Below are 26,191 nucleotides of genomic sequence, written 5' to 3'. Positions count from 1 at the left end.
AGGACATGTATGAAAGCTGTAAGACCGTGGTGAGGTGTGCTGTAGATGTGACAGAGGAGTTCAAGGTGGCGGTGGGTCTGCATCAAGGATCGGCTCTGAGCCCCTTCTTCCTTGCTCTGGTGGCGGACAGGCTGACAGATAAGGTTAGACTGGAATCTCCGTGGACTATGATGTTTGCGGATGGCATTGTGATTTGTAGTGAGAACAGGGAGCTGGTGGAGGAAAATCTAGAGAGATGGAGGTCTGCTCTGGAAAACTGAGATGTGTGTCAATGAGAGGGACCCAGGTGGAACGGTGAGGTTACAGGGGGCAGAGGTGAAGAAGGTGCAGGACTTTAAGTACTTAGGGTCAACGGTTCAGAGCAACGGAGAGTGTGGAAAAGAGATGAAGAGGCGACTGCAATCAGGTTGGAACGGGTGGACAAAAGTGTCAGGTGGGTTGTGTGATAAAAGAGTGTCAGCGAGAATGAAAGGAAGCCACCGTCTCAAGACAGTGGTGAGACCAGCGATGTTCTTCGGCTTAGAGACAGCGGCACTAAAGAAAACACAGGAGGCAGAGCTCGAGGTAGCAGAGCTTAAGATGTTGAGGTTCTCTTTGGGAGTAACGAGGATGGACAGGATCAAGAATGAGGACAAACGGTTAGTTCAAAGCAATATACTCCAAGCCTAAGACTTACTGTCTGGAGGAAGTTGCAGAAAACAACTGGCTAAATAGTTGCAGCTGATGTAAGAGCGATTGCTGAAACAAAGTGGGACTTTGCTCAAAGACGCCTGGAAATATGTTGCTTCATTGAAGGTCAAAGGGTCTTTTCAGGGTCCTCTTTGAGGCCCAGCTAGCTCAGGCAGTAGAGCATGAGAGTTTTAATCTCAGGGTCGTGGGTTCTAGCCCCACGTTATGTGTGGTGCTTTTAATACGGCCACACTGGATAAGATCTGGGACCAACATTAAAACTCCACAAAACCTTGATTTCTTGTACAGCTGAAAATGAAAGTCACTTCCTGCAATTACACACAGAAAAGTAGCCAAATTACAGTCGGCTTTCTCAGGGGAGGTGATTTCACAAATTGGGATATGGAAACCGACTTTACCCGACTAGATACCAGTCGGAGTACCGCAATTTTGTTGTCGTTTATACACGTAACCATGTTTCCAATCAGCTTTCTCAAACTGTGCATAAGCGTAACAAAAGGCTGCAAGCCCTACGATGGATGCTGAGGTTTTCGAAAAAGTAGCAATTTAGAAAATCCAGCTGTTACTGCAGCCAGACTTGGCTACCCGTACAAACGTTTTGCCAAACAATATCGATCATCTAACCAACAATCCAACTGAAACCCACTAAACTCACAAACAAGAGCTTCACTCACTTAATTACACTGTCATAAGTTGCGCAAAGTCCCGACTGACGGCCCTTTCCAGCTGAGACAAAGGTGAGTATTGCAACAAATTGAGACTTTCCTCAAGAACACCTCGAGTATGTTGATTGAATTAGAGAATAACAACCTAATGACTTACTTCCACTGTCCTAAAGAGTCTGCGCCCACCAACGGCTGTCAGCATGGCCGAGCTGTCTAAGGCGCCAGATTCAAGGAACAACTCCTTCCCCAAAGGGACTTCTGGTCTCCAGTGGAGGCGTGGGTTCAAATCCCACTCCTGACATTACTTTTATCTGCATGTTGCTAATGATTTAGACATAATTGTATTGAACAACTTTGAAAACTTTTACAACTCATGATTGTCTTTTGTTGCACAAAGCAAAAGACATGGCAACACTATTGCATAATCCTTCTCTACCATATACCATTGTGCTGCTGAGATAATGCTGCCGCAACATTCTTACGAGAATGCACCTCGGGCACTCCTGGCAGTAATTTCTGACCACGCGCACAACTGACCCTCCACATCAACTCACGTCAAGTGAGGTGGCCATGATGTGCATGCAAACGATTAGTTCGAAGCAATTTATTCCAAGCCTAAGACTTACTGTCTGGAGGAAGATGCAGAAATCAAACGGCTAAATAGTTGCAGCTGATCTAAAAGTGATTACTGAAACAGAGTGGGACTTTGCTTAACCACGCCTGGAAAAATGTTGCTTTATTGAGGGTCAAAGGGTCTTTTCAGGTGTCCTTTTAGCGGCCCGGCTAGCTCAGTCGGTAGAGCATGAGACTCTTAATCTCAGGGTCGTGGGTTCGAGCCCCACGTTGGGCGGGGTCTTTTTTGATTATGGCCACACTGGAGAAGATCTGGGACCAACACAAAAACTGCAGAACAACTTGATTTCTTGTACAGCTGAAAATGAAAGTCACTGGGGGACTTTCATAGGGAACACCGAGGGTACTCGGTGTGTCATCTGGAAAGAGGAAAGTGGACAAGGTGATTTGGCAGCAGAACGAGGAACTTCAGGAGTGTATACAGAGAAAAAGGTTAGCTAAGAAGAAGTGGGACACTGCGAGGACTGAAGAGAGTCGACAAGAGTACAGGGAGATGCAGCGTAAGGTGAAGGTAGAGGTGGCAAAGAGCATATGAGGACTTGTATGCTAGGTTGGACACTAAAGAGGGAGGGGTGGATTTGTTCAGGTTGGCCAGACTAAGAGACAGAGATGGGAAGGATTTGCAGCAGGTTAGGGTGATTAATGATAAGGATGGAAATAAATTGACAGGTGCCAGGATTGTGATGGGAAGATGGAAGGAGAACTTTTTCTCAGGGAGCAGGTGGAGGAAAATCTAGAGAGATGGAGGTCTGCTCTGGAAAACTGAGATGTGTGTCAATGAGAGGGACCCAGGTGGAACGGTGAGGTTACAGGGGGCAGAGGTGAAGAAGGTGCAGGACTTTAAGTACTTAGGGTCAACGGTTCAGAGCAACGGAGAGTGTGGAAAAGAGGTGAAGAGGCGACTGCAATCAGGTTGGAACGGGTGGACAAAAGTGTCAGGTGGGTTGTGTGATAAAAGAGTGTCAGCGAGAATGAAAGGAAGCCACCGTCTCAAGACAGTGGTGAGACCAGCGATGTTCTTCGGCTTAGAGACAGCGGCACTAAAGAAAACACAGGAGGCAGAGCTGGAGGTAGCAGAGCTTAAGATGTTGAGGTTCTCTTTGGGAGTAACGAGGATGGACAGGATCAAGAATGAGGACAAACGGTTAGTTCAAAGCAATATACTCCAAGCTTAAGACTTACTGTCTGGAGGAAGTTGCAGAAAACAAACGGCTAAATAGTTGCAGCTGATCTAAGAGCGATTAGTGAAATATAGTGGGACTTTGCTCAAAGACGCCTGGAAATATGTTGCTCATTGAAGGTCAAAGGGTCTTTTCAGGGTCCTCTTTGAGGCCCGGCTAGCTCAGGCGGTAGAGCATGAGACTTTTAATCTCAGGGTCGTGGGTTCGAGCCACACGTTATGTGTGGTGCTTTTAATACGGCCACACTGGATAAGATCTGGGACCAACACTGAAACTGCACAAAACCTTGATTTTTTGTACAGGTGAAATTGAAAGTCACTTCCTGCAATTACAGACAGTAAATTAGCCAAATTACAGTCGGCTTTCTCAGGGGAGGTGATTTCACAAATTGGGATATGGAAACCGACTTTACCCGACTAGATACCACTCGGAGTACCGCAATTTTATTGTCGTTTATACACGTAACCATGTTTCCAATCAGCTTTCTCAAACTGTGCATAAGCGTAACAAAAGGCTGCAAGCCCTACGATGGATGCTGAGGTTTTCGAAAAAGTAGCAATTCAGAAAATCCAGCTGCAACTGCAGCCAGACTTGGCTACCCGTACAAACGTTTTGCCAAACAATATCGATCATCTAACCAACACTCCAACTGAAACCCACTAAACTCACAAACAAGAGCTTCACTCACTTCATTACACTGTCATAAGTTGCGCAAAGTCCCGACTGACGGCCCTTTCCAGCTGAGACAAAGGTGAGTATTACAACAAATTGAGACTTTCCTCAAGAACACCTCGAGTATGTTGATTGAATTAGAGAATAACAACCTAATGACTTAGTTCCACTGTCCTAAAGAGCCTGCGCCCACCAACGGCTGTCAGGATGGCCGAGCGGTCTAAGGCGCCAGACTCAAGGAAGAACTCCTTCCCCAAAGGGACTTCTGGTCTCCAGTGGAGGAGTGGGTTCAAATCCCACTCCTGACATTACTTTTATCTGCATGTTGCTAATGATTTAGACATATTTGTATTGAACAACTTTGAAAACTTTAACAACTCGTGATTGTCTTTTGTTGCACAAAGCAAAAGACATGGCAACACTATTGCATAATCCTTCTCTACCATATACCATTGTGCTGCTGAGATAATGCTGCCGCAACATTCTTACGAGAATGCACCTCGGGCACTCCTGGCAGTAATTTCTGACCACGCGCACAACTGACCCTCCACATCAACTCACGTCAAGTGAGGTGGCCATGATGTGCATGCAAACGATTAGTTCGAAGCAATTTATTCCAAGCTTAAGACTTACTGTCTGGAGGAAGATGCAGAAAACAAACGGCTAAATAGTTGCAGCTGATCTAAAATTGATTGCTGAAACAGAGTGGGACTTTGCTTAAACACGCCTGGAAAAATGTTGCTTTATTGAGGGTCAAAGGGTCTTTTCAGGTGTCCTTTTAGCGGCCCGGCTAGCTCAGTCGGTAGAGCATGAGACTCTTAATCTCAGGGTCGTGGGTTCGAGCCCCACGTTGGGCGGGGTCTTTTTTGATTATGGCCACACTGGAGAAGATGTGGGACCAACACAAAAACTGCAGAACAACTTGATTTCTTGTACAGCTGAAAATGAAAGTCACTGGGGGACTTTCATAGGGAACACCGAGGGTACTCGGTGTGTCATCTGGAAAGAGGAAAGTGGACAAGGTGATTTGGCGGCAGAACGAGGAACTTCAGGAGTGTATACAGAGAAAAAGGTTAGCTAAGAAGAAGTGGGACACTGCGAGGACTGAAGAGAGTCGACAAGAGTACAGGGAGATGCAGCGTAAGGTGAAGGTAGAGGTGGCAAAGAGCATATGAGGACTTGTATGCTAGGTTGGACACTAAAGAGGGAGAGGTGGATTTGTTCAGGTTGGCCAGACTAAGAGACAGAGATGGGAAGGATGTGCAGCAGGTTAGGGTGATTAACGATAAGGATGAAAATAAATTGACAGGTGCCAGGATTGTGATGGGAAGATGGAAGGAGAACTTTTTAAGAGTTAATCAATGAGGAAAATGAAAGGGAACAAAGAGTAGAAGAGGTGACTGGTGTGGAGCAGGAAGTAGCCAAGATTAGTAAGAGTGAAGTGAGGATGACGTTGAAAAGGATGAAGAGTGGAAAGGCAGCGGGTCCTGATGACATACCTGTGGAGGTATGAAAGTGTCTAGGAGAGGTGGCAGTAGAGTTTCTGACTAGTTTGTTTAACAAGATCTTGGAGAGTGAGAGGAGGGCCGAGGACTGGAGGAGAAGTGTACTGGTGCCCATTTTTAAGAACAAGGGAGATGAGCAGAGCTGTGGCAACTACAGAGGAATAAAGTTGATGAGCCACACAATGAAGTTTTGGGAAATAGTAGTGGAAGCTAGGCTAAGGGCAGAGGTGAGCAATATGGTTTCATGCCTAGAAAGAGTCTAACAGATGAAGTATTTGCTTTGAGGATGCCGATGGAGAAATACAGAGAAGGTCATGGGGAGTTGCATTGTGTCTTCGTAGACTTAGAGAAAGCGTATGACAGGGTGCCGAGAGAGGAGCTGTGGTATTGTATGAGGAATTCTGGAGTGGCAGAGAAGTATGTTACAGTGATGGAGGACATGTATGAAAGCTGTAAGACCGTGGTGAGGTGTGCTGTAGATGTGACAGAGGAGTTCAAGGTGGCGGTGGGTCTGCATCAAGGATCGGCTCTGAGCCCCTTCTTCCTTGCTCTGGTGGCGGACAGGCTGACAGATAAGGTTAGACTGGAATCTCCGTGGACTATGATGTTTGCGGATGGCATTGTGATTTGTAGTGAGAACAGGGAGCTGGTGGAGGAAAATCTAGAGAGATGGAGGTCTGCTCTGGAAAACTGAGATGTGTGTCAATGAGAGGGACCCAGGTGGAACGGTGAGGTTACAGGGGGCAGAGGTGAAGAAGGTGCAGGACTTTAAGTACTTAGGGTCAACGGTTCAGAGCAACGGAGAGTGTGGAAAAGAGATGAAGAGGCGACTGCAATCAGGTTGGAACGGGTGGACAAAAGTGTCAGGTGGGTTGTGTGATAAAAGAGTGTCAGCGAGAATGAAAGGAAGCCACCGTCTCAAGACAGTGGTGAGACCAGCGATGTTCTTCGGCTTAGAGACAGCGGCACTAAAGAAAACACAGGAGGCAGAGCTGGAGGTAGCAGAGCTTAAGATGTTGAGGTTCTCTTTGGGAGTAACGAGGATGGACAGGATCAAGAATGAGGACAAACGGTTAGTTCAAAGCAATATACTCCAAGCCTAAGACTTACTGTCTGGAGGAAGTTGCAGAAAACAACTGGCTAAATAGTTGCAGCTGATGTAAGAGCGATTGCTGAAACAAAGTGGGACTTTGCTCAAAGACGCCTGGAAATATGTTGCTTCATTGAAGGTCAAAGGGTCTTTTCAGGGTCCTCTTTGAGGCCTAGCTAGCTCAGGCAGTAGAGCATGAGAGTTTTAATCTCAGGGTCGTGGGTTCTAGCCCCACGTTATGTGTGGTGCTTTTAATACGGCCACACTGGATAAGATCTGGGACCAACATTAAAACTCCACAAAACCTTGATTTCTTGTACAGCTGAAAATGAAAGTCACTTCCTGCAATTACACACAGTAAAGTAGCCAAATTACAGTCGGCTTTCTCAGGGGAGGTGATTTCACAAATTGGGATATGGAAACCGACTTTACCCGACTAGATACCAGTCGGAGTACCGCAATTTTGTTGTCGTTTATACACGTAACCATGTTTCCAATCAGCTTTCTCCAACTGTGCATAAGCGTAACAAAAGGCTGCAAGCCCTACGATGGATGCTGAGGTTTTCGAAAAAGTAGCAATTCAGAAAATCCAGCTGCAACTGCAGCCAGACTTGGCTACCCGTACAAACGTTTTGCCAAACAATATCGATCATCTAACCAACACTCCAACTGAAACCCACTAAACTCACAAACAAGAGCTTCACTCACTTCATTACACTGTCATAAGTTGCGCAAAGTCCCGACTGACGGCCCTTTCCAGCTGAGACAAAGGTGAGTATTACAACAAATTGAGACTTTCCTCAAGAACACCTCGAGTATGTTGATTGAATTAGAGAATAACAACCTAATGACTTAGTTCCACTGTCCTAAAGAGTCGGCGCCCACCAACGGCTGTCAGGATGGCCGAGCGGTCTAAGGCGCCAGACTCAAGGAAGAACTCCTTCCCCAAAGGGACTTCTGGTCTCCAGTGGAGGCGTGGGTTCAAATCCCACTCCTGACATTACTTTTATCTGCATGTTGCTAATGATTTAGACATATTTGTATTGAACAACTTTGAAAACTTTAACAACTCGTGATTGTCTTTTGTTGCACAAAGCAAAAGACATGGCAACACTATTGCATAATCCTTCTCTACCATATACCATTGTGCTGCTGAGATAATGCTGCCGCAACATTCTTACGAGAATGCACCTCGGGCACTCCTGGCAGTAATTTCTGACCACGCGCACAACTGACCCTCCACATCAACTCACGTCAAGTGAGGTGGCCATGATGTGCATGCAAACGATTAGTTCGAAGCAATTTATTCCAAGCTTAAGACTTACTGTCTGGAGGAAGATGCAGAAAACAAACGGCTAAATAGTTGCAGCTGATCTAAAATTGATTGCTGAAACAGAGTGGGACTTTGCTTAAACACGCCTGGAAAAATGTTGCTTTATTGAGGGTCAAAGGGTCTTTTCAGGTGTCCTTTTAGCGGCCCGGCTAGCTCAGTCGGTAGAGCATGAGACTCTTAATCTCATGGTCGTGGGTTCAAGCCCCACGTTGGGCGGGGCCTTTTTTGATTATGGCCACACTGGAGAAGATCTGGGACCAACACAAAAACTGCAGAACAACTTGATTTCATGTACAGCTGAAAATGAAAGTCACTGGGGGACTTTCATAGGGAACACCGAGGGTACTCGGTGTGTCATCTGGAAAGAGGAAAGTGGACAAGGTGATTTGGCGGCAGAACGAGGAACTTCAGGAGTGTATACAGAGAAAAAGGTTAGCTAAGAAGAAGTGGGACACTGCAAGGACTGAAGAGAGTCGACAAGAGAACAGGGAGATGCAGTGTAAGGTGAAGGTAGAGGTGGCAAAGAGCATATGAGGACTTGTATGCTAGGTTGGACACTAAAGAGGGGGAGGTGGATTTGTTCAGGTTGGCCAGACTAAGAGACACAGATGGGAAGGATGTGCAGCAGGTTAGGGTGATTAATGATAAGGATGGAAATAAATTGACAGGTGCCAGGATTGTGATGGGAAGATGGAAGGAGAACTTTTTAAGAGTTAATCAATGAGGAAAATGAAAGGGAACAAAGAGTAGAAGAGGTGACTGGTGTGGAGCAGTAAGTAGCCAAGATTAGTAAGAGTGAAGTGAGGAGGACGTTGAAGAGGATGAAGAGTGGAAAGGCAGCGGGTCCTGATGACATACCTGTGGAGGTATGAAAGTGTCTAGGAGAGGTGGCAGTAGAGTTTCTGACTAGTTTGTTTAACAAGATCTTGGAGAGTGAGAGGAGGGCCGAGGACTGGAGGAGAAGTGTACTGGTGCCCATTTTTAAGAACAAGGGAGATGAGCAGAGCTGTGGCAACTACAGAGGAAGAAAGTTGATGAGCCACACAATGAAGTTGTGGGAAATAGTAGTGGAAGCTAGGCTAAGGGCAGAGGTGAGCAATATGGTTTCATGCCTAGAAAATGTCCAACAGATGAAGTATTTGCTTTGAGGATGCCGATGGAGAAATACAGAGAAGGTCATGGGGAGTTGCATTGTGTCTTCGTAGACTTAGAGAAAGCGTATGACAGGGTGCCGAGAGAGGAGCTGTGGTATTGTATGAGGAATTCTGGAGTGGCAGAGAAGTATGTTAGAGTGATGGAGGACATGTATGAAAGCTGTAAGACTGCAGTGAGGCCCGGCTAGCTCAGGTGGTAGAGCATGAGAGTTTTAATCTCAGGGTCGTGGGTTCGAGCCCCATGTTATGTGTGGTGCTTTTAATACGGCCACACTGGATAAGATCTGGGACCAACACTAAAACTCCACAAAACCTTGATTTCTTGTACAGCTGAAAATGAAAGTCACTTCCTGCAATTACACACAGTAAAGTAGCCAAATTACAGTCGGCTTTCTCAGGGGAGGTGATTTCACAAATTGGGATATGGAAACCGACTTTACCCGACTAGATACCACTCGGAGTACCGCAATTTTGTTGTCGTTTATACACGTAACCAAGTTTCCAATCAGCTTTCTCAAACTGTGCATAAGCGTAACAAAAGGCTGCAAGCCCTACGATGGATGATGAGGTTTTCGAAAAAGTAGCAATTCAGAAAATCGAAAATCGAGGAGAAGTGTACTGGTGCCCATTTTTAAGAACAAGGGAGATGAGCAGAGCTGTGGCAACTACAGAGGAATAAAGTTGATGAGCCACACAATGAAGTTGTGGGAAATAGTAGTGGAAGCTAGGCTAAGGGCAGAGGTGAGCAATATGGTTTCATGCCTAGAAAGAGTCCAACAGATGAAGTATTTGCTTTGAGGATGCCGATGGAGAAATACAGAGAAGGTCATGGGGAGTTGCATTGTGTCTTCGTAGACTTAGAGAAAGCTATTGCATAATCCTTCTCTACCATATACCATTGTGCTGCTGAGATAATGCTGCCGCAACATTCTTACGAGAATGCACCTCGGGCACTCCTGGCAGTAATTTCTGACCACGCGCACAACTGACCCTCCACATCAACTCACGTCAAGTGAGGTGGCCATGATGTGCATGCAAACGATTAGTTCGAAGCAATTTATTCCAAGCCTAAGACTTACTGTCTGGAGGAAGATACAGAAATCAAACGGCTAAATAGTTGCAGCTGATCTAAAAGTGATTGCTGAAACAGAGTGGGACTTTGCTTAAACACGCCTGGAAAAATGTTGCTTTATTGAGGGTCAAAGGGTCTTTTCAGGTGTCCTTTTAGCGGCCCGGCTAGCTCAGTCGGTAGAGCATGAGACTCTTAATCTCAGGGTCGTGGGTTCGAGCCCCACGTTGGGCGGGGTCATTTTTGATTATGGCCACACTGGAGAAGATCTGGGACCAACACAAAAACTGCAGAACAACTTGATTTCTTGTACAGCTGAAAATGAAAGTCACTGGGGGACTTTCATAGGGAACACCGAGGGTACTCGGTGTCTCATCTGGAAAGAGGAAAGTGGACAAGGTGATTTGGCGGCAGAACGAGGAACTTCAGGAGTGTATACAGAGAAAAAGGTTAGCTAAGAAGAAGTGGGACACTGCGAGGACTGAAGAGAGTCGACAAGAGTACCGGGAGATGCAGCGTAAGGTGAAGGAAGAGGTGGCAAAGAGCATATGAGGACTTGTATGCTAGGTTGGACACTAAAGAGGGAGAGGTGGATTTGTTCAGGTTGGCCAGACTAAGAGACAGAGATGGGAAGGATGTGCAGCAGGTTAGGGTGATTAACGATAAGGATGGAAATAAATTGACAGGTGCCAGGATTGTGATGGGAAGATGGAAGGAGAACTTTTTAAGAGTTAATCAATGAGGAAAATGAAAGGGAACAAAGAGTAGAAGAGGTGACTGGTGTGGAGCAGGAAGTAGCCAAGATTAGTAAGAGTGAAGTGAGGAGGATGTTGAAGAGGATGAAGAGTGGAAAGGCAGCGGGTCCTGATGACATACCTGTGGAGGTATGAAAGTGTCTAGGAGAGGTGGCAGTAGAGTTTCTGACTAGTTTGTTTAACAAGATCTTGGAGAGTGAGAGGAGGTTCGAGGACTGGAGGAGAAGTGTACTGGTGCCCATTTTTAAGAACAAGGGAGATGAGCAGAGCTGTGGCAACTACAGAGGAATAAAGTTGATGAGCCACACAATGAAGTTGTGGGAAATAGTAGTGGAAGCTAGGCTAAGGGCAGAGGTGAGCAATATGGTTTCATGCCTAGAAAGAGTCTAACAGATGAAGTATTTGCTTTGAGGATGCCGATGGAGAAATACAGAGAAGGTCATGGGGAGTTGCATTGTGTCTTCGTAGACTTAGAGAAAGCGTATGACAGGGTGCCGAGAGAGGAGCTGTGGTATTGTATGAGGAATTCTGGAGTGGCAGAGAAGTATGTTAGAGTGATGGAGGACATGTATGAAAGCTGTAAGACCGTGGTGAGGTGTGCTGTAGATGTGACAGAGGAGTTCAAGGTGGCGGTGGGTCTGCATCAAGGATCGGCTCTGAGCCCCTTCTTCCTTGCTCTGGTGGCGGACAGGCTGACAGATAAGGTTAGACTGGAATCTCCGTGGACTATGATGTTTGCGGATGGCATTGTGATTTGTAGTGAGAACAGGGAGCTGGTGGAGGAAAATCTAGAGAGATGGAGGTCTGCTCTGGAAAACTGAGATGTGTGTCAATGAGAGGGACCCAGGTGGAACGGTGAGGTTACAGGGGGCAGAGGTGAAGAAGGTGCAGGACTTTAAGTACTTAGGGTCAACGGTTCAGAGCAACGGAGAGTGTGGAAAAGAGATGAAGAGGCGACTGCAATCAGGTTGGAACGGGTGGACAAAAGTGTCAGGTGGGTTGTGTGATAAAAGAGTGTCAGCGAGAATGAAAGGAAGCCACCGTCTCAAGACAGTGGTGAGACCAGCGATGTTCTTCGGCTTAGAGACAGCGGCACTAAAGAAAACACAGGAGGCAGAGCTGGAGGTAGCAGAGCTTAAGATGTTGAGGTTCTCTTTGGGAATAACGAGGATGGACAGGATCAAGAATGAGGACAAACGGTTAGTTCAAAGCAATATACTCCAAGCCTAAGACTTACTGTCTGGAGGAAGTTGCAGAAAACAACTGGCTAAATAGTTGCAGCTGATGTAAGAGCGATTGCTGAAACAAAGTGGGACTTTGCTCAAAGACGCCTGGAAATATGTTGCTTCATTGAAGGTCAAAGGGTCTTTTCAGGGTCCTCTTTGAGGCCTAGCTAGCTCAGGCAGTAGAGCATGAGAGTTTTAATCTCAGGGTCGTGGGTTCTAGCCCCACGTTATGTGTGGTGCTTTTAATACGGCCACACTGGATAAGATCTGGGACCAACATTAAAACTCCACAAAACCTTGATTTCTTGTACAGCTGAAAATGAAAGTCACTTCCTGCAATTACACACAGTAAAGTAGCCAAATTACAGTCGGCTTTCTCAGGGGAGGTGATTTCACAAATTGGGATATGGAAACCGACTTTACCCGACTAGATACCAGTCGGAGTACCGCAATTTTGTTGTCGTTTATACACGTAACCATGTTTCCAATCAGCTTTCTCCAACTGTGCATAAGCGTAACAAAAGGCTGCAAGCCCTACGATGGATGCTGAGGTTTTCGAAAAAGTAGCAATTCAGAAAATCCAGCTGCAACTGCAGCCAGACTTGGCTACCCGTACAAACGTTTTGCCAAACAATATCGATCATCTAACCAACACTCCAACTGAAACCCACTAAACTCACAAACAAGAGCTTCACTCACTTCATTACACTGTCATAAGTTGCGCAAAGTCCCGACTGACGGCCCTTTCCAGCTGAGACAAAGGTGAGTATTACAACAAATTGAGACTTTCCTCAAGAACACCTCGAGTATGTTGATTGAATTAGAGAATAACAACCTAATGACTTACTTCCACTGTCCTAAAGAGTCGGCGCCCACCAACGGCTGTCAGGGTGGCCGAGCGGTCTAAAGCGCCAGACTAAAGGAAGAACTCCTTCCCCAAAGGGACTTCTGGTCTCCAGTGGAGGCGTGGGTTCAAATCCCACTCCTGACATTACTTTTATCTGCATGTTGCTAATGATTTAGACATAATTGTATTGAACAACTTTGAAAACTTTAACAACTCGTGATTGTCTTTTGTTGCACAAAGCAAAAGACATGGCAACACTATTGCATAATCCTTCTCTACCATATACCATTGTGCCGCAACTTTCTTACGAGAATGCACCTCGGGCACTCCTGGCAGTAATTTCTGACCACGCGCACAACTGACCCTCCACATCAACTCACGTCAAGTGAGGTGGCCATGATGTGCATGCAAACGATTAGTTCGAAGCAATTTATTCCAAGCCTAAGACTTACTGTCTGGAGGAAGATGCAGAAATCAAACGGCTAAATAGTTGCAGCTGATCTAAAAGTGATTGCTGAAACAGAGTGGGACTTTGCTTAAACACGCCTGGAAAAATGTTGCTTTATTGAGGGTCAAAGGGTCTTTTCAGGTGTCCTTTTAGAGACCCGGCTAGCTCAGTCGGTAGAGCATGAGACTCTTAATCTCAGGGTCGTGGGTTCGAGCCCCACGTTGGGCGGGGACTTTTTTGATTATGGCCACACTGGAGAAGATCTGGGACCAACACAAAAACTGCAGAACAACTTGATTTCTTGTACAGCTGAAAATGAAAGTCACTGGGGGACTTTCATAGGGAACACCGAGGGTACTCGGTGTGTCATCTGGAAAGAGGAAAGTGGACAAGGTGATTTGGCGGCAGAACGAGGAACTTCAGGAGTGTATACAGAGAAAAAGGTTAGCTAAGAAGAAGTGGGACACTGCGAGGACTGAAGAGAGTCGACAAGAGTACCGGGAGATGCAGCGTAAGGTGAAGGTAGAGGTGGCAAAGAGCATATGAGGACTTGTATGCTAGGTTGGACACTAAAGAGGGAGGGGTGGATTTGTTCAGGTTGGCCAGACTAAGAGACAGAGATGGGAAGGATGTGCAGCAGGTTAGGGTGATTAACGATAAGGATGGAAAAAAATTGACAGGTGCCAGGATTGTGATGGGAAGATGGAAGGAGAACTTTTTAAGAGTTAATCAATGAGGAAAATGAAAGGGAACAAAGAGTAGAAGAGGTGACTGGTGTGGAGCAGGAAGTAGCCAAGATTAGTAAGAGTGAAGTGAGGAGGACGTTGAAGGGGATGAAGAGTGGAAAGGCAGCGGGTCCTGATGACATACCTGTGGAGGTATGAAAGTGTCTAGGAGAGGTGGCAGTAGAGTTTCTGACTAGTTTGTTTAACAAGATCTTGGAGAGTGAGAGGAGGTTCGAGGACTGGAGGAGAAGTGTACTGGTGCCCATTTTTAAGAACAAGGGAGATGAGCAGAGCTGTGGCAACTACAGAGGAAGAAAGTTGATGAGCCACACAATGAAGTTGTGGGAAATAGTAGTGGAAGCTAGGCTAAGGGCAGAGGTGAGCAATATGGTTTCATGCCTAGAAAGAGTCCAACAGATGAAGTATTTGCTTTGAGGATGCCGATGGAGAAATACAGAGAAGGTCATGGGGAGTTGCATTGTGTCTTCGTAGACTTAGAGAAAGCGTATGACAGGGTGCCGAGAGAGGAGCTGTGGTATTGTATGAGGAATTCTGGAGTGGCAGAGAAGTATGTTAGAGTGATGGAGGACATGTATGAAAGCTGTAAGACCGCGGTGAGGTGTGCTGTAGATGTGACAGAGGAGTTCAAGGTGGCGGTGGGTCTGCATCAAGGATCGGCTCAGAGCCCCTTCTTCCTTGCTCTGGTGGCGGACAGGCTGACAGATGAGGTTAGACTGGAATCTCCGTGGACTATGATGTTTGCGGATGACATTGTGATTTGTAGTGAGAACAGGGAGCAGGTGGAGGAAAATCTAGAGAGATGGAGGTCTGCTCTGGAAAACTGAGATGTGTGTCAATGAGAGGGACCCAGGTGGAACGGTGAGGTTACAGGGGGCAGAGGTGAAGAAGGTGCAGGACTTTAAGTACTTAGGGTCAACGGTTCAGAGCAACGGAGAGTGTGGAAAAGAGGTGAAGAGGCGACTGCAATCAGGTTGGAACGGGTGGACAAAAGTGTCAGGTGGGTTGTGTGATAAAAGAGTGTCAGCGAGAATGAAAGGAAGCCACCGTCTCAAGACAGTGGTGAGACCAGCGATGTCCTTCGGCTTAGAGACAGCGGCACTAAAGAAAACACAGGAGGCAGAGCTGGAGGTAGCAGAGCTTAAGATGTTGAGGTTCTCTTTGGGAGTAACGAGGATGGACAGGATCAAGAATGAGGACAAACGGTTAGTTCAAAGCAATATACTCCAAGCTTAAGACTTACTGTCTGGAGGAAGTTGCAGAAAACAAACGGCTAAATAGTTGCAGCTGATCTAAGAGCGATTAGTGAAATATAGTGGGACTTTGCTCAAAGACGCCTGGAAATATGTTGCTCATTGAAGGTCAAAGGGTCTTTTCAGGGTCCTCTTTGAGGCCCGGCTAGCTCAGGCGGTAGAGCATGAGACTTTTAATCTCAGGGTCGTGGGTTCGAGCCACACGTTATGTGTGGTGCTTTTAATACGGCCACACTGGATAAGATCTGGGACCAACACTGAAACTGCACAAAACCTTGATTTTTTGTACAGGTGAAATTGAAAGTCACTTCCTGCAATTACAGACAGTAAATTAGCCAAATTACAGTCGGCTTTCTCAGGGGAGGTGATTTCACAAATTGGGATATGGAAACCGACTTTACCCGACTAGATACCACTCGGAGTACCGCAATTTTATTGTCGTTTATACACGTAACCATGTTTCCAATCAGCTTTCTCAAACTGTGCATAAGCGTAACAAAAGGCTGCAAGCCCTACGATGGATGCTGAGGTTTTCGAAAAAGTAGCAATTCAGAAAATCCAGCTGCAACTGCAGCCAGACTTGGCTACCCGTACAAACGTTTTGCCAAACAATATCGATCATCTAACCAACACTCCAACTGAAACCCACTAAACTCACAAACAAGAGCTTCACTCACTTCATTACACTGTCATAAGTTGCGCAAAGTCCCGACTGACGGCCCTTTCCAGCTGAGACAAAGGTGAGTATTACAACAAATTGAGACTTTCCTCAAGAACACCTCGAGTATGTTGATTGAATTAGAGAATAACAACCTAATGACTTAGTTCCACTGTCCTAAAGAGTCTGCGCCCACCAACGGCTGTCAGGATGGCCGAGCGGTCTAAGGCGCCAGACACAAGGAAGAACTCCTTCCCCAAAGGGACTTCTGGTCTCCAGTGGAGGAGTGGGTTCAAATCCCACTCCTGACATTACTTTTATCTGCATGTTGCTAATGATTTAGACATATTTGTATTGAACAACTTTGAAAACTTTAACAACTCGTGATTGTCTTTTGTTGCACAAAGCAAAAGACATGGCAACACTATTGCATAATCCTTCTCTACCATATACCATTGTGCTGCTGAGATAATGCTGCCGCAACATTCTTACGAGAATGCACCTCGGGCACTCCTGGCAGTAATTTCTGACCACGCGCACAACTGACCCTCCACATCAACTCACGTCAAGTGAGGTGGCCATGATGTGCATGCAAACGATTAGTTCGAAGCAATTTATTCCAAGCTTAAGACTTACTGTCTGGAGGAAGATGCAGAAAACAAACGGCTAAATAGTTGCAGCTGATCTAAAATTGATTGCTGAAACAGAGTGGGACTTTGCTTAAACACGCCTGGAAAAATGTTGCTTTATTGAGGGTCAAAGGGTCTTTTCAGGTGTCCTTTTAGCGGCCCGGCTAGCTCAGTCGGTAGAGCATGAGACTCTTAATCTCAGGGTCGTGGGTTCGAGCCCCACGTTGGGCGGGGTCTTTTTTGATTATGGCCACACTGGAGAAGATGTGGGACCAACACAAAAACTGCAGAACAACTTGATTTCTTGTACAGCTGAAAATGAAAGTCACTGGGGGACTTTCATAGGGAACACCGAGGGTACTCGGTGTGTCATCTGGAAAGAGGAAAGTGGACAAGGTGATTTGGCGGCAGAACGAGGAACTTCAGGAGTGTATACAGAGAAAAAGGTTAGCTAAGAAGAAGTGGGACACTGCGAGGACTGAAGAGAGTCGACAAGAGTACAGGGAGATGCAGCGTAAGGTGAAGGTAGAGGTGGCAAAGAGCATATGAGGACTTGTATGCTAGGTTGGACACTAAAGAGGGAGAGGTGGATTTGTTCAGGTTGGCCAGACTAAGAGACACAGATGGGAAGGATGTGCAGCAGGTTAGGGTGATTAATGATAAGGATGGAAATAAATTGACAGATGCCAGGATTGTGATGGGAAGATGGAAGGAGAACTTTTTAAGAGTTAATCAATGAGGAAAATGAAAGGGAACAAAGAGTAGAAGAGGTGACTGGTGTGGAGCAGTAAGTAGCCAAGATTAGTAAGAGTGAAGTGAGGAGGACGTTGAAGAGGATGAAGAGTGGAAAGGCAGCGGGTCCTGATGACATACCTGTGGAGGTATGAAAGTGTCTAGGAGAGGTGGCAGTAGAGTTTCTGACTAGTTTGTTTAACAAGATCTTGGAGAGTGAGAGGAGGGCCGAGGACTGGAGGAGAAGTGTACTGGTGCCCATTTTTAAGAACAAGGGAGATGAGCAGAGCTGTGGCAACTACAGAGGAAGAAAGTTGATGAGCCACACAATGAAGTTGTGGGAAATAGTAGTGGAAGCTAGGCTAAGGGCAGAGGTGAGCAATATGGTTTCATGCCTAGAAAATGTCCAACAGATGAAGTATTTGCTTTGAGGATGCCGATGGAGAAATACAGAGAAGGTCATGGGGAGTTGCATTGTGTCTTCGTAGACTTAGAGAAAGCGTATGACAGGGTGCCGAGAGAGGAGCTGTGGTATTGTATGAGGAATTCTGGAGTGGCAGAGAAGTATGTTAGAGTGATGGAGGACATGTATGAAAGCTGTAAGACTGCAGTGAGGCCCGGCTAGCTCAGGTGGTAGAGCATGAGAGTTTTAATCTCAGGGTCGTGGGTTCGAGCCCCATGTTATGTGTGGTGCTTTTAATACGGCCACACTGGATAAGATCTGGGACCAACACTAAAACTCCACAAAACCTTGATTTCTTGTACAGCTGAAAATGAAAGTCACTTCCTGCAATTACACACAGTAAAGTAGCCAAATTACAGTCGGCTTTCTCAGGGGAGGTGATTTCACAAATTGGGATATGGAAACCGACTTTACCCGACTAGATACCACTCGGAGTACCGCAATTTTGTTGTCGTTTATACACGTAACCAAGTTTCCAATCAGCTTTCTCAAACTGTGCATAAGCGTAACAAAAGGCTGCAAGCCCTACGATGGATGATGAGGTTTTCGAAAAAGTAGCAATTCAGAAAATCGAAAATCGAGGAGAAGTGTACTGGTGCCCATTTTTAAGAACAAGGGAGATGAGCAGAGCTGTGGCAACTACAGAGGAATAAAGTTGATGAGCCACACAATGAAGTTGTGGGAAATAGTAGTGGAAGCTAGGCTAAGGGCAGAGGTGAGCAATATGGTTTCATGCCTAGAAAGAGTCCAACAGATGAAGTATTTGCTTTGAGGATGCCGATGGAGAAATACAGAGAAGGTCATGGGGAGTTGCATTGTGTCTTCGTAGACTTAGAGAAAGCTATTGCATAATCCTTCTCTACCATATACCATTGTGCTGCTGAGATAATGCTGCCGCAACATTCTTACGAGAATGCACCTCGGGCACTCCTGGCAGTAATTTCTGACCACGCGCACAACTGACCCTCCACATCAACTCACGTCAAGTGAGGTGGCCATGATGTGCATGCAAACGATTAGTTCGAAGCAATTTATTCCAAGCCTAAGACTTACTGTCTGGAGGAAGATACAGAAATCAAACGGCTAAATAGTTGCAGCTGATCTAAAAGTGATTGCTGAAACAGAGTGGGACTTTGCTTAAACACGCCTGGAAAAATGTTGCTTTATTGAGGGTCAAAGGGTCTTTTCAGGTGTCCTTTTAGCGGCCCGGCTAGCTCAGTCGGTAGAGCATGAGACTCTTAATCTCAGGGTCGTGGGTTCGAGCCCCACGTTGGGCGGGGTCATTTTTGATTATGGCCACACTGGAGAAGATCTGGGACCAACACAAAAACTGCAGAACAACTTGATTTCTTGTACAGCTGAAAATGAAAGTCACTGGGGGACTTTCATAGGGAACACCGAGGGTACTCGGTGTCTCATCTGGAAAGAGGAAAGTGGACAAGGTGATTTGGCGGCAGAACGAGGAACTTCAGGAGTGTATACAGAGAAAAAGGTTAGCTAAGAAGAAGTGGGACACTGCGAGGACTGAAGAGAGTCGACAAGAGTACCGGGAGATGCAGCGTAAGGTGAAGGAAGAGGTGGCAAAGAGCATATGAGGACTTGTATGCTAGGTTGGACACTAAAGAGGGAGAGGTGGATTTGTTCAGGTTGGCCAGACTAAGAGACAGAGATGGGAAGGATGTGCAGCAGGTTAGGGTGATTAACGATAAGGATGGAAATAAATTGACAGGTGCCAGGATTGTGATGGGAAGATGGAAGGAGAACTTTTTAAGAGTTAATCAATGAGGAAAATGAAAGGGAACAAAGAGTAGAAGAGGTGACTGGTGTGGAGCAGGAAGTAGCCAAGATTAGTAAGAGTGAAGTGAGGAGGATGTTGAAGAGGATGAAGAGTGGAAAGGCAGCGGGTCCTGATGACATACCTGTGGAGGTATGAAAGTGTCTAGGAGAGGTGGCAGTAGAGTTTCTGACTAGTTTGTTTAACAAGATCTTGGAGAGTGAGAGGAGGTTCGAGGACTGGAGGAGAAGTGTACTGGTGCCCATTTTTAAGAACAAGGGAGATGAGCAGAGCTGTGGCAACTACAGAGGAATAAAGTTGATGAGCCACACAATGAAGTTGTGGGAAATAGTAGTGGAAGCTAGGCTAAGGGCAGAGGTGAGCAATATGGTTTCATGCCTAGAAAGAGTCTAACAGATGAAGTATTTGCTTTGAGGATGCCGATGGAGAAATACAGAGAAGGTCATGGGGAGTTGCATTGTGTCTTCGTAGACTTAGAGAAAGCGTATGACAGGGTGCCGAGAGAGGAGCTGTGGTATTGTATGAGGAATTCTGGAGTGGCAGAGAAGTATGTTAGAGTGATGGAGGACATGTATGAAAGCTGTAAGACCGTGGTGAGGTGTGCTGTAGATGTGACAGAGGAGTTCAAGGTGGCGGTGGGTCTGCATCAAGGATCGGCTCTGAGCCCCTTCTTCCTTGCTCTGGTGGCGGACAGGCTGACAGATAAGGTTAGACTGGAATCTCCGTGGACTATGATGTTTGCGGATGGCATTGTGATTTGTAGTGAGAACAGGGAGCTGGTGGAGGAAAATCTAGAGAGATGGAGGTCTGCTCTGGAAAACTGAGATGTGTGTCAATGAGAGGGACCCAGGTGGAACGGTGAGGTTACAGGGGGCAGAGGTGAAGAAGGTGCAGGACTTTAAGTACTTAGGGTCAACGGTTCAGAGCAACGGAGAGTGTGGAAAAGAGATGAAGAGGCGACTGCAATCAGGTTGGAACGGGTGGACAAAAGTGTCAGGTGGGTTGTGTGATAAAAGAGTGTCAGCGAGAATGAAAGGAAGCCACCGTCTCAAGACAGTGGTGAGACCAGCGATGTTCTTCGGCTTAGAGACAGCGGCACTAAAGAAAACACAGGAGGCAGAGCTGGAGGTAGCAGAGCTTAAGATGTTGAGGTTCTCTTTGGGAATAACGAGGATGGACAGGATCAAGAATGAGGACAAACGGTTAGTTCAAAGCAATATACTCCAAGCCTAAGACTTACTGTCTGGAGGAAGTTGCAGAAAACAACTGGCTAAATAGTTGCAGCTGATGTAAGAGCGATTGCTGAAACAAAGTGGGACTTTGCTCAAAGACGCCTGGAAATATGTTGCTTCATTGAAGGTCAAAGGGTCTTTTCAGGGTCCTCTTTGAGGCCTAGCTAGCTCAGGCAGTAGAGCATGAGAGTTTTAATCTCAGGGTCGTGGGTTCTAGCCCCACGTTATGTGTGGTGCTTTTAATACGGCCACACTGGATAAGATCTGGGACCAACATTAAAACTCCACAAAACCTTGATTTCTTGTACAGCTGAAAATGAAAGTCACTTCCTGCAATTACACACAGTAAAGTAGCCAAATTACAGTCGGCTTTCTCAGGGGAGGTGATTTCACAAATTGGGATATGGAAACCGACTTTACCCGACTAGATACCAGTCGGAGTACCGCAATTTTGTTGTCGTTTATACACGTAACCATGTTTCCAATCAGCTTTCTCCAACTGTGCATAAGCGTAACAAAAGGCTGCAAGCCCTACGATGGATGCTGAGGTTTTCGAAAAAGTAGCAATTCAGAAAATCCAGCTGCAACTGCAGCCAGACTTGGCTACCCGTACAAACGTTTTGCCAAACAATATCGATCATCTAACCAACACTCCAACTGAAACCCACTAAACTCACAAACAAGAGCTTCACTCACTTCATTACACTGTCATAAGTTGCGCAAAGTCCCGACTGACGGCCCTTTCCAGCTGAGACAAAGGTGAGTATTACAACAAATTGAGACTTTCCTCAAGAACACCTCGAGTATGTTGATTGAATTAGAGAATAACAACCTAATGACTTACTTCCACTGTCCTAAAGAGTCGGCGCCCACCAACGGCTGTCAGGGTGGCCGAGCGGTCTAAAGCGCCAGACTAAAGGAAGAACTCCTTCCCCAAAGGGACTTCTGGTCTCCAGTGGAGGCGTGGGTTCAAATCCCACTCCTGACATTACTTTTATCTGCATGTTGCTAATGATTTAGACATAATTGTATTGAACAACTTTGAAAACTTTAACAACTCGTGATTGTCTTTTGTTGCACAAAGCAAAAGACATGGCAACACTATTGCATAATCCTTCTCTACCATATACCATTGTGCCGCAACTTTCTTACGAGAATGCACCTCGGGCACTCCTGGCAGTAATTTCTGACCACGCGCACAACTGACCCTCCACATCAACTCACGTCAAGTGAGGTGGCCATGATGTGCATGCAAACGATTAGTTCGAAGCAATTTATTCCAAGCCTAAGACTTACTGTCTGGAGGAAGATGCAGAAATCAAACGGCTAAATAGTTGCAGCTGATCTAAAAGTGATTGCTGAAACAGAGTGGGACTTTGCTTAAACACGCCTGGAAAAATGTTGCTTTATTGAGGGTCAAAGGGTCTTTTCAGGTGTCCTTTTAGAGACCCGGCTAGCTCAGTCGGTAGAGCATGAGACTCTTAATCTCAGGGTCGTGGGTTCGAGCCCCACGTTGGGCGGGGACTTTTTTGATTATGGCCACACTGGAGAAGATCTGGGACCAACACAAAAACTGCAGAACAACTTGATTTCTTGTACAGCTGAAAATGAAAGTCACTGGGGGACTTTCATAGGGAACACCGAGGGTACTCGGTGTGTCATCTGGAAAGAGGAAAGTGGACAAGGTGATTTGGCGGCAGAACGAGGAACTTCAGGAGTGTATACAGAGAAAAAGGTTAGCTAAGAAGAAGTGGGACACTGCGAGGACTGAAGAGAGTCGACAAGAGTACCGGGAGATGCAGCGTAAGGTGAAGGTAGAGGTGGCAAAGAGCATATGAGGACTTGTATGCTAGGTTGGACACTAAAGAGGGAGGGGTGGATTTGTTCAGGTTGGCCAGACTAAGAGACAGAGATGGGAAGGATGTGCAGCAGGTTAGGGTGATTAACGATAAGGATGGAAAAAAATTGACAGGTGCCAGGATTGTGATGGGAAGATGGAAGGAGAACTTTTTAAGAGTTAATCAATGAGGAAAATGAAAGGGAACAAAGAGTAGAAGAGGTGACTGGTGTGGAGCAGGAAGTAGCCAAGATTAGTAAGAGTGAAGTGAGGAGGACGTTGAAGGGGATGAAGAGTGGAAAGGCAGCGGGTCCTGATGACATACCTGTGGAGGTATGAAAGTGTCTAGGAGAGGTGGCAGTAGAGTTTCTGACTAGTTTGTTTAACAAGATCTTGGAGAGTGAGAGGAGGTTCGAGGACTGGAGGAGAAGTGTACTGGTGCCCATTTTTAAGAACAAGGGAGATGAGCAGAGCTGTGGCAACTACAGAGGAAGAAAGTTGATGAGCCACACAATGAAGTTGTGGGAAATAGTAGTGGAAGCTAGGCTAAGGGCAGAGGTGAGCAATATGGTTTCATGCCTAGAAAGAGTCCAACAGATGAAGTATTTGCTTTGAGGATGCCGATGGAGAAATACAGAGAAGGTCATGGGGAGTTGCATTGTGTCTTCGTAGACTTAGAGAAAGCGTATGACAGGGTGCCGAGAGAGGAGCTGTGGTATTGTATGAGGAATTCTGGAGTGGCAGAGAAGTATGTTAGAGTGATGGAGGACATGTATGAAAGCTGTAAGACCGCGGTGAGGTGTGCTGTAGATGTGACAGAGGAGTTCAAGGTGGCGGTGGGTCTGCATCAAGGATCGGCTCAGAGCCCCTTCTTCCTTGCTCTGGTGGCGGACAGGCTGACAGATGAGGTTAGACTGGAATCTCCGTGGACTATGATGTTTGCGGATGACATTGTGATTTGTAGTGAGAACAGGGAGCAGGTGGAGGAAAATCTAGAGAGATGGAGGTCTGCTCTGGAAAACTGAGATGTGTGTCAATGAGAGGGACCCAGGTGGAACGGTGAGGTTACAGGGGGCAGAGGTGAAGAAGGTGCAGGACTTTAAGTACTTAGGGTCAACGGTTCAGAGCAACGGAGAGTGTGGAAAAGAGGTGAAGAGGCGACTGCAATCAGGTTGGAACGGGTGGACAAAAGTGTCAGGTGGGTTGTGTGATAAAAGAGTGTCAGCGAGAATGAAAGGAAGCCACCGTCTCAAGACAGTGGTGAGACCAGCGATGTCCTTCGGCTTAGAGACAGCGGCACTAAAGAAAACACAGGAGGCAGAGCTGGAGGTAGCAGAGCTTAAGATGTTGAGGTTCTCTTTGGGAGTAACGAGGATGGACAGGATCAAGAATGAGGACAAACGGTTAGTTCAAAGCAATATACTCCAAGCTTAAGACTTACTGTCTGGAGGAAGTTGCAGAAAACAAACGGCTAAATAGTTGCAGCTGATCTAAGAGCGATTAGTGAAATATAGTGGGACTTTGCTCAAAGACGCCTGGAAATATGTTGCTCATTGAAGGTCAAAGGGTCTTTTCAGGGTCCTCTTTGAGGCCCGGCTAGCTCAGGCGGTAGAGCATGAGACTTTTAATCTCAGGGTCGTGGGTTCGAGCCACACGTTATGTGTGGTGCTTTTAATACGGCCACACTGGATAAGATCTGGGACCAACACTGAAACTGCACAAAACCTTGATTTTTTGTACAGGTGAAATTGAAAGTCACTTCCTGCAATTACAGACAGTAAATTAGCCAAATTACAGTCGGCTTTCTCAGGGGAGGTGATTTCACAAATTGGGATATGGAAACCGACTTTACCCGACTAGATACCACTCGGAGTACCGCAATTTTATTGTCGTTTATACACGTAACCATGTTTCCAATCAGCTTTCTCAAACTGTGCATAAGCGTAACAAAAGGCTGCAAGCCCTACGATGGATGCTGAGGTTTTCGAAAAAGTAGCAATTCAGAAAATCCAGCTGCAACTGCAGCCAGACTTGGCTACCCGTACAAACGTTTTGCCAAACAATATCGATCATCTAACCAACACTCCAACTGAAACCCACTAAACTCACAAACAAGAGCTTCACTCACTTCATTACACTGTCATAAGTTGCGCAAAGTCCCGACTGACGGCCCTTTCCAGCTGAGACAAAGGTGAGTATTACAACAAATTGAGACTTTCCTCAAGAACACCTCGAGTATGTTGATTGAATTAGAGAATAACAACCTAATGACTTAGTTCCACTGTCCTAAAGAGTCTGCGCCCACCAACGGCTGTCAGGATGGCCGAGCGGTCTAAGGCGCCAGACACAAGGAAGAACTCCTTCCCCAAAGGGACTTCTGGTCTCCAGTGGAGGAGTGGGTTCAAATCCCACTCCTGACATTACTTTTATCTGCATGTTGCTAATGATTTAGACATATTTGTATTGAACAACTTTGAAAACTTTAACAACTCGTGATTGTCTTTTGTTGCACAAAGCAAAAGACATGGCAACACTATTGCATAATCCTTCTCTACCATATACCATTGTGCTGCTGAGATAATGCTGCCGCAACATTCTTACGAGAATGCACCTCGGGCACTCCTGGCAGTAATTTCTGACCACGCGCACAACTGACCCTCCACATCAACTCACGTCAAGTGAGGTGGCCATGATGTGCATGCAAACGATTAGTTCGAAGCAATTTATTCCAAGCTTAAGACTTACTGTCTGGAGGAAGATGCAGAAAACAAACGGCTAAATAGTTGCAGCTGATCTAAAATTGATTGCTGAAACAGAGTGGGACTTTGCTTAAACACGCCTGGAAAAATGTTGCTTTATTGAGGGTCAAAGGGTCTTTTCAGGTGTCCTTTTAGCGGCCCGGCTAGCTCAGTCGGTAGAGCATGAGACTCTTAATCTCAGGGTCGTGGGTTCGAGCCCCACGTTGGGCGGGGTCTTTTTTGATTATGGCCACACTGGAGAAGATGTGGGACCAACACAAAAACTGCAGAACAACTTGATTTCTTGTACAGCTGAAAATGAAAGTCACTGGGGGACTTTCATAGGGAACACCGAGGGTACTCGGTGTGTCATCTGGAAAGAGGAAAGTGGACAAGGTGATTTGGCGGCAGAACGAGGAACTTCAGGAGTGTATACAGAGAAAAAGGTTAGCTAAGAAGAAGTGGGACACTGCGAGGACTGAAGAGAGTCGACAAGAGTACAGGGAGATGCAGCGTAAGGTGAAGGTAGAGGTGGCAAAGAGCATATGAGGACTTGTATGCTAGGTTGGACACTAAAGAGGGAGAGGTGGATTTGTTCAGGTTGGCCAGACTAAGAGACAGAGATGGGAAGGATGTGCAGCAGGTTAGGGTGATTAACGATAAGGATGAAAATAAATTGACAGGTGCCAGGATTGTGATGGGAAGATGGAAGGAGAACTTTTTAAGAGTTAATCAATGAGGAAAATGAAAGGGAACAAAGAGTAGAAGAGGTGACTGGTGTGGAGCAGGAAGTAGCCAAGATTAGTAAGAGTGAAGTGAGGATGACGTTGAAAAGGATGAAGA

At 46.1% G+C, this 26,191-nt stretch overlaps 13 non-coding genes across 13 annotated transcripts; all 13 read left to right on the top strand.

Moving 5' to 3' along the window:
- Positions 1-2,132: 2,132 nt before the first annotated feature.
- Positions 2,133-2,205, top strand: trnak-cuu (transfer RNA lysine (anticodon CUU)). Its single transcript has one exon. It is a non-coding gene; the product is annotated as a tRNA-Lys (tRNA).
- A 1,837-nt stretch (positions 2,206-4,042) lies between these two features.
- trnal-caa (transfer RNA leucine (anticodon CAA)) lies at positions 4,043-4,149 on the top strand. Its single transcript has 2 exons — positions 4,043-4,080; positions 4,105-4,149. It is a non-coding gene; the product is annotated as a tRNA-Leu (tRNA).
- A 476-nt stretch (positions 4,150-4,625) lies between these two features.
- On the top strand, positions 4,626-4,698 carry trnak-cuu (transfer RNA lysine (anticodon CUU)). The gene has a single exon. It is a non-coding gene; the product is annotated as a tRNA-Lys (tRNA).
- A 2,631-nt stretch (positions 4,699-7,329) lies between these two features.
- On the top strand, positions 7,330-7,436 carry trnal-caa (transfer RNA leucine (anticodon CAA)). Its single transcript has 2 exons — positions 7,330-7,367; positions 7,392-7,436. It is a non-coding gene; the product is annotated as a tRNA-Leu (tRNA).
- Positions 7,437-7,912: 476 nt separating this feature from the next.
- On the top strand, positions 7,913-7,985 carry trnak-cuu (transfer RNA lysine (anticodon CUU)). The gene has a single exon. It is a non-coding gene; the product is annotated as a tRNA-Lys (tRNA).
- Positions 7,986-10,153: 2,168 nt separating this feature from the next.
- Positions 10,154-10,226, top strand: trnak-cuu (transfer RNA lysine (anticodon CUU)). The gene has a single exon. It is a non-coding gene; the product is annotated as a tRNA-Lys (tRNA).
- Positions 10,227-12,857: 2,631 nt separating this feature from the next.
- Positions 12,858-12,964, top strand: trnaf-aaa (transfer RNA phenylalanine (anticodon AAA)). The gene is made up of 2 exons: positions 12,858-12,895; positions 12,920-12,964. It is a non-coding gene; the product is annotated as a tRNA-Phe (tRNA).
- Positions 12,965-13,423: 459 nt separating this feature from the next.
- trnak-cuu (transfer RNA lysine (anticodon CUU)) lies at positions 13,424-13,496 on the top strand. The gene has a single exon. It is a non-coding gene; the product is annotated as a tRNA-Lys (tRNA).
- A 3,213-nt stretch (positions 13,497-16,709) lies between these two features.
- trnak-cuu (transfer RNA lysine (anticodon CUU)) lies at positions 16,710-16,782 on the top strand. Its single transcript has one exon. It is a non-coding gene; the product is annotated as a tRNA-Lys (tRNA).
- A 2,168-nt stretch (positions 16,783-18,950) lies between these two features.
- On the top strand, positions 18,951-19,023 carry trnak-cuu (transfer RNA lysine (anticodon CUU)). Its single transcript has one exon. It is a non-coding gene; the product is annotated as a tRNA-Lys (tRNA).
- Positions 19,024-21,654: 2,631 nt separating this feature from the next.
- trnaf-aaa (transfer RNA phenylalanine (anticodon AAA)) lies at positions 21,655-21,761 on the top strand. The gene is made up of 2 exons: positions 21,655-21,692; positions 21,717-21,761. It is a non-coding gene; the product is annotated as a tRNA-Phe (tRNA).
- Positions 21,762-22,220: 459 nt separating this feature from the next.
- Positions 22,221-22,293, top strand: trnak-cuu (transfer RNA lysine (anticodon CUU)). The gene has a single exon. It is a non-coding gene; the product is annotated as a tRNA-Lys (tRNA).
- A 3,213-nt stretch (positions 22,294-25,506) lies between these two features.
- On the top strand, positions 25,507-25,579 carry trnak-cuu (transfer RNA lysine (anticodon CUU)). Its single transcript has one exon. It is a non-coding gene; the product is annotated as a tRNA-Lys (tRNA).
- Positions 25,580-26,191: the final 612 nt, after the last annotated feature.

This window comes from Channa argus, unplaced genomic scaffold (genome assembly GCF_033026475.1).
Source record: "Channa argus isolate prfri unplaced genomic scaffold, Channa argus male v1.0 Contig060, whole genome shotgun sequence".
NCBI classification, from domain to species: domain Eukaryota; kingdom Metazoa; phylum Chordata; class Actinopteri; order Anabantiformes; family Channidae; genus Channa; species Channa argus.
This window is presented reverse-complemented; position numbering and strand designations above follow the sequence as displayed.